Source organism: Aristolochia californica, unplaced genomic scaffold, assembly GCF_029961685.1.
Source record: "Aristolochia californica isolate CCGP_79_NKW_82.1479 unplaced genomic scaffold, dmAriCali1.0.hap1 SCAF_14, whole genome shotgun sequence".
Lineage (NCBI taxonomy): Eukaryota > Viridiplantae > Streptophyta > Magnoliopsida > Piperales > Aristolochiaceae > Aristolochia > Aristolochia californica.
The window spans coordinates 10,298,582-10,304,902 of NW_027181815.1; the positions used below are offsets into that span (position 1 = coordinate 10,298,582).

The 6,321-nt window shown below is 38.2% G+C and overlaps 1 pseudogene; it reads left to right on the forward strand.

Moving 5' to 3' along the window:
* Positions 1-1,114: 1,114 nt before the first annotated feature.
* On the forward strand, positions 1,115-4,267 carry LOC137949379 (kinesin-like protein KIN-14E; annotated as a pseudogene).
* Positions 4,268-6,321: the final 2,054 nt, after the last annotated feature.

Below are 6,321 nucleotides of genomic sequence, written 5' to 3' on the forward strand. Positions count from 1 at the left end.
GTACCCATATGGGCCCCATAGATAAGAATGAACTAATTCAAAGATATCTGTTGTACAATGATTGGATGGAAAACAATGCCTTAAGGTGCTTCCCAAGTTGACAAGCCTCACAATCAAATGCAATTCTGAAGAAGAGGAACGATTAAATGAATGAATCATAAGTGGTGATGGATGTCTTAATCGAAGATGCCATTGGTGTGGAGAAATCTTTGCATGAAGTCCATTAGTCATATGCGACCCTTCAATGTAATACAACCTATCACATTCTTGCCCCCCACCAATTGTCCTCTTCGTCTTCAAGTCCCGAAGCACAAGTTATGGGTGAATATGTCATAGTATAATTCAAGGATTTTATCAATTGACTCACAAATAGCGAATTGATGGGAAAGTTAGGAACTTATGGGATAGATGGCAAAGATAAACTAGATGTGGCCTACCCTCTTTGAACACTAGACTTGAACCATCAGCCAACACAATTGATTTATGAGGAGGAGATCCCGATTGAGATGACATATCTGATATATATGTTGAAGCACCTAAGTCAATCATCCAACTAGAAGAGGAAGACACATGTAACACGAGCATACCTAAAGTAACAAGACTTGAGCTGGCAGTGGAAGGAGGTTCAGAGACTAAACTACTTGAAGAAGTGGACATTTCTTCTAACTTTTGAACTAACTGCTGAATTTGATTCTGAATAGATGCACCGGACTCACCATTACTACCATTAGTGTTAGCTAGAATTAACCTATGTTGCCTTCCTGAATTTGTCCCAACGCATGTTAGATTGATGGTTTGTTCTGCCACAATATATGCATTTTCTATCTCTTGGCCAACTCCATTTTCTACCTTGACCATGTCCACTACCTCCAACTCCATGACCCTTGACACTTTCTGATTTATTTTGAGTGGAGATATAATTCATAGCCGATGCATCAATCGATGCAACTGTACCTTCAGCTCTTAAAAGGCTTTTCTAAGGTAAGCACATCATCATTTGCCAACAACTGCAGTTAGATAACATCATAAATTGTGGTCCTAAACCATGTAAGACCAAGCCAACCTGCATATGATTTTCTTTCTTTCTTAGAGCCTCTGCATCATTAGTAAAAGTATGGTAGATGCTAATTTCCAGAAGAACAACCTGCATCTCACCAAAGTAATCAGTGACACTCTTACTCCCATGCATCCTAGGCTGGTATTGAGAATGCAATTCATAAATCTCAGATAGATTACTTTGATGAGAATAACGAGACTCAAGAGTCTTCCACATTTGTTTGGTAGTATTATAAGTCATAATCTTGAACCAATTTTGGGCTCCACACTATTGACTAGCCAAGTCATCACTTACTGGGATTAGAGGATCATCCCTAATATATTTAAGCTTCATTTTTGCTCCAAGATACATCTGAACTGAATTAGACTTGTAGATGTAATTCGAACAGTTCAATTTACAAAGTAATCTGAATTGAAGTAGAATCTTTACTCTCGGATTTTTTTGAATCTCTAGTAGGGGTAACAATCTCACGTTGATCTGCCATTTTGCAATCTTTCACCAATCGCAGTCACCAGCAGCAAAGGAATTGAATTATAATTCCATGCAAACAATTAAAGAATTTCTCTAGGAGTAGTAGATGATAGAAGATATGCCAGCCGATGCTCAAATAACCAATCGACCAGCACTCAAACAGGTGATAGACACTTAAGACAAACACTGTTAAGATCAGCTGTACATACTTGTACTGAAACACCACCAAAAACAGCAAAAATTGTCTTTCCAAGTCTACGCAGATGCCACCAACCCAGTCATGGACTCAGAAATTGGGCACAACACGTACTTAACTGCTTGTACAACACATGAAGCGACGAGCCAACAGGGTCTTGCTCACAGAAGAAGGAAAATCGGAACTTTAAAGACAATCAGAATAGAAAATCAATGAATCTTTTTGGTAGTTGTCGTAGGTACCAGGAAGGAAGATAAAGGCTGAAACTCAGAAATTTTTCCCCATGAAGCAGTTGATGTATTTGCGAATGCTTCGCCATTGGTGGTCTCTGTCTTAGATGGCTACAATGTTTGCATTTTTGCATATGGACAGACAGGGACTGGTAAAACTTTCACCATGGAAGGTACGGAAAGAAATCGAGGAGTTAACTATAGAACCTTAGAAGAGTTGTTCAAAGTTGCCAATGAAAGAAAGGATACCTTTTCTTACCAGATTTCAGTTAGTGTGCTTGAAGTATACAATGAACAAATACGTGACTTTCTTGCCACATCTCCGTCATCCAAAAAGTAAGAATTATAACATCTGTAATTTATATGATGGGATTATTGATAATTTCTCTAAGATCAGATTCCACTGTCACTTCAGGGTGGAGATAAGGCAAGCTGGTGAAGACTCTCATCATGTACCAGGAATTGTGGAAGCTAAAGTTGAGAATATAAAGGAAGTTTGGGATGTGCTGCAAGCTGGAAGCAATGCCAGAGCAGTTGGCTCAAATAGTGTGAATGAACATAGCAGCAGATCTCATTGGTTTGTGTGAATAGTTCAATTTGATGAATGCTATTAATGCCCCATTTTTTATTTCTCTGTCACTCTGATGCAGGAGGTGAATCCAAAACACTTATGTTTGTCCAAATCAGCCCTTCTGAGCATGATTTAGGTGAAACAAGTTCACAAAATTTTGCAACTCGGGTTCGTGGGATAGAGTTTGGTCCAGCAAAGAAACAGATTGACTTGTCGGGTGATGTTCAAAAGCTAAAACAGATGGTAGGCTTTAGGGGTCACACAGCATCATGACAGTTGATATATTCTTTTTTTAATTCTATTCTCTTGGTCTTGATCTGTATGTCTAATGTTTTTCTTCATGCAAATGTCATGAAGCTTGATAAAGCAAAACAGGAAAATAGGAGTAAAGAAGAATGCATAAGGAAGCTAGAAGAGAACAGTCAAATTTTGGAAGGAAAATTAAGAAGCAAAGATCAACTCAGCAGAAACCAAATGGATAAGGTATAAATGTAAGATTATAATGGTTTCTCTCGAGAAGTGATTCCTAATTGAATGTGGTCAAATATGTTGATCTCTTTTCTTTTCTATTCTTTATGATGAGAAGGTCAAAGAACTTGAAAGTTTACTTGAGCAAAGGACAGAAACACTGAGTCAATCAGGAAGGCAGCATCAACAGCTGTTGGAGAAACTGCAAGGGAGAGAAGAAAAGGTTTAATCCTTGTGCTTGTCTTCCTTCTGTGTGAAAAAACATGTGTAAACAACTGACTGACTGGCATTTTTATTGTGTTGAATTAGGTGAAGGAGCTAGAAAACAAGCTTAGGGAGCAACCATACAGGGAATCTTTAATGCTACACCAGAAGGTTGCTGCTTAAAACCTTGACTCTATCTGAAGCATATATCATTTGCAACTTGAAACAAAAGTCATTCACTTCTGTTATCTTAAAAATAGATTAAGGATACTGAGCAGCGGTTGAGAGAGCAACACGACCTTGAGAACATGATCCTGCAACAAAAGGTTTGTCGAAACACTTCTCCCACATCCACAAGGACATGAATCATTTGCAACTTGTAACTAAGAGGAATCTGTACCATTTTTTTATGCAGGTAAGAGAATTGGAAGCTAAGGTAAGAGAGCAACAGAAACAATCAGAGACCTTGATTCTTCAACAAAAGGTTGGTAGAGTTTATCCTCTAGGTTCTCTTTTATCACCGCTAGAGTGAGCTACAATTGAATTGGTTTGTGAATGTCAACGTAGGTTAAGGAGCTGGAAAGCAAGTTTAAAGAAGAGAAAAGCAGCTGGAGTCGCTGATACTGCAGCCAACAGACAAGATGATATCCAATCTGAACAACAATGTGGCCACAAGTGCCAACATTCTCCAGCCCTCAAACTTGACCAACCAACCCACGATGATGAATCTGGGCTCTGTTTTACTAAGAGGGACTGAACAACTTCATGAAGCCAGGAGAAAAGGAGACCAACGAAGTGCTGGCAATGAGTTTGACAATATACCGAGCATAGTGTTGCCTTCGCCTCCTGGTACCCTTCTGGATAAGAAGGTAGCAGGACTGTCCAGTGAAGTGGACAGGCCAAGACAAGTTGATTTCAGGAAGTCGTTGGGAAGGCTCACAAGAACTGTAAAACCAGTTATTACAACTGTGGGTAATAACACTACGCTGTTTGGTCATAGTAGAATCGCCAGAGAGCAAGTTGGAGGGGGATTGAAGGAGAAAGACAAGACAAGAATGTGGTCAAGATGATACAGGGAGCAATCATATTTTCTGCTCCAGTAATGTATCTGCTTCATGCCAGTTACAAAGTTAAAAATTTAAAATTACAAGTTACAAATATATGAATAATCATAAAACAATAGTAAAATCATCAATAAGATACTGATCAAACCTATGTACAACTAAACTTTAGTAGAATACATTACATGCAATTAAGATTTCAGCTACATTTGAAGGAACATGAAATTGCACTAGTCTTGTACATAGAGAAGGTTGTTTTCTTGTTTTGTTTTTGCTTAGTAGAGAGCTAAATATTGATAATAGATCATAGTATTAATAAAATAGCATGAATAATAGGTAACATAATATAAATATAAATTTAGCACAATATGAATCTAATATGAGCATAACATAAACATAATATGCATATAATTTGAACACAATATGAAATTAATATGCACATAATATGAGCACATTATAACATAATTTGAAGAAAATTATTACTATAAGAAGGGCAACTTTTCTAAAAAATATGAAGTTCCATTTATTCATAATATATATACTTAAATGGTAAAATGCCCAGTTCAGATTTAACTTAATTTATGGTAGTGCCTAGAGGGTTAGAGAGTCCGTTTAGTTACAAGTACTAGGCTTGATTGCTCTTGACCCTAATCTCACTAAATCAAGATGGGTAGGGGTTATGCCTTCTCCATAGTATAATTAATCTTTGGTTGTGAGTTTTCATCGTGTTATGATCTTAATTTTTACCCTGGAAATGTGACAACCCATTGAAGAGTTTGTAACATATATATTAGTATTTAGACTTCCTGAACCCAAATATAAGAGACAATTATTAGGTATATTCCTACAATAATAGAAACCTCTTCAAGGTCCTTAAAGCAAATCATGTAAATACCCCTATGTCAAAGTCCTAGGCAAAAGTACTTGCCAAGAGGTTACCCATCCTAGAATTACTCTTGTCCAAGCTCGCTTAACTTCGGAGTTCTGAGTCAGATACCTAGCCAATACAACCGAAAAAGACTAACCGTTTAAGGTGCGGAAAGCCAAGTACCTAACTTAGACCACAAACTCTAACAAGAGTGGACAGAACCACTCTGACATCCACCCCGCCCATTCTGGAGCCGCTTCTCACAGGATACGAACGCGGGCCGTGGCGTGCCTAGCTCTGATACCATGTCAAAGTCCTATGCAAGAGTACTTCCCAAGAGGTCACCCATCCTAGAATTACTATTGCCCAAGCTCGCTTAACTTCAGAGTTCTGGGTCAGATACCTAGCCAATACAACCCAAAAAGACTAGCCGTTTAAGGTGCGGAAAGCCAAGTACCTAACTCAAACCACAAACTCTAACAAGAGTGGACGGAACCACTCTGACACCATATAAGAGAGATTTGGGAATAGACTTGACTCATTTTTCCTTCAGTCAAAACCCCTATCTATACTTTTTTCATTACATGTTTAGGGAAACTTCTCAATCATTTGGGATTTTTTAATTACATAAATCAAGGGAAAATTATAAGACCCAGGAGAGAATCTAGAAAACTTCTAAATCAAATATAGTATTATCTCTAGAGATTTTTCAAGAGATAAAATTATAAATTCTAGGAAACTACCAAAAGGAGGAAAGTAAAACTTCTATTTCTACTTTTACCCTTCAATTCACATGCCTCATGCCCCATGCACATGAGCACGTGAGCCACCTTAGAAATTTAGCAGGTGGTTCCCCTTCCCTTCTCTCTTACTTCTTCTTCCTTCTTCGTTGCTGCTTTTGGTGGTTCCTGGATTGCTATCATTCTACCCCTCCAAAAGATCGACCTTGCCCTCAAGTTGGAAATTTGGAAAACAAAGAAGGAACGCATCCTCACATTCCCAAGTGGCTTCTTCTATTGAGGTTTGATCCCATTGAATGAGGACCTCTATATGTAAGCAAGAGCCATGTCGTACACAATATTTCTATAATATGGCCAGTGGGAGAGCGATTATTTCGGTTTCAATGGATGGTAGGGTGGTGAGAATGGTTTGTACTTCTCCTAGTTGCTTCTTTAGTTAAGAGAAGTGGAATACT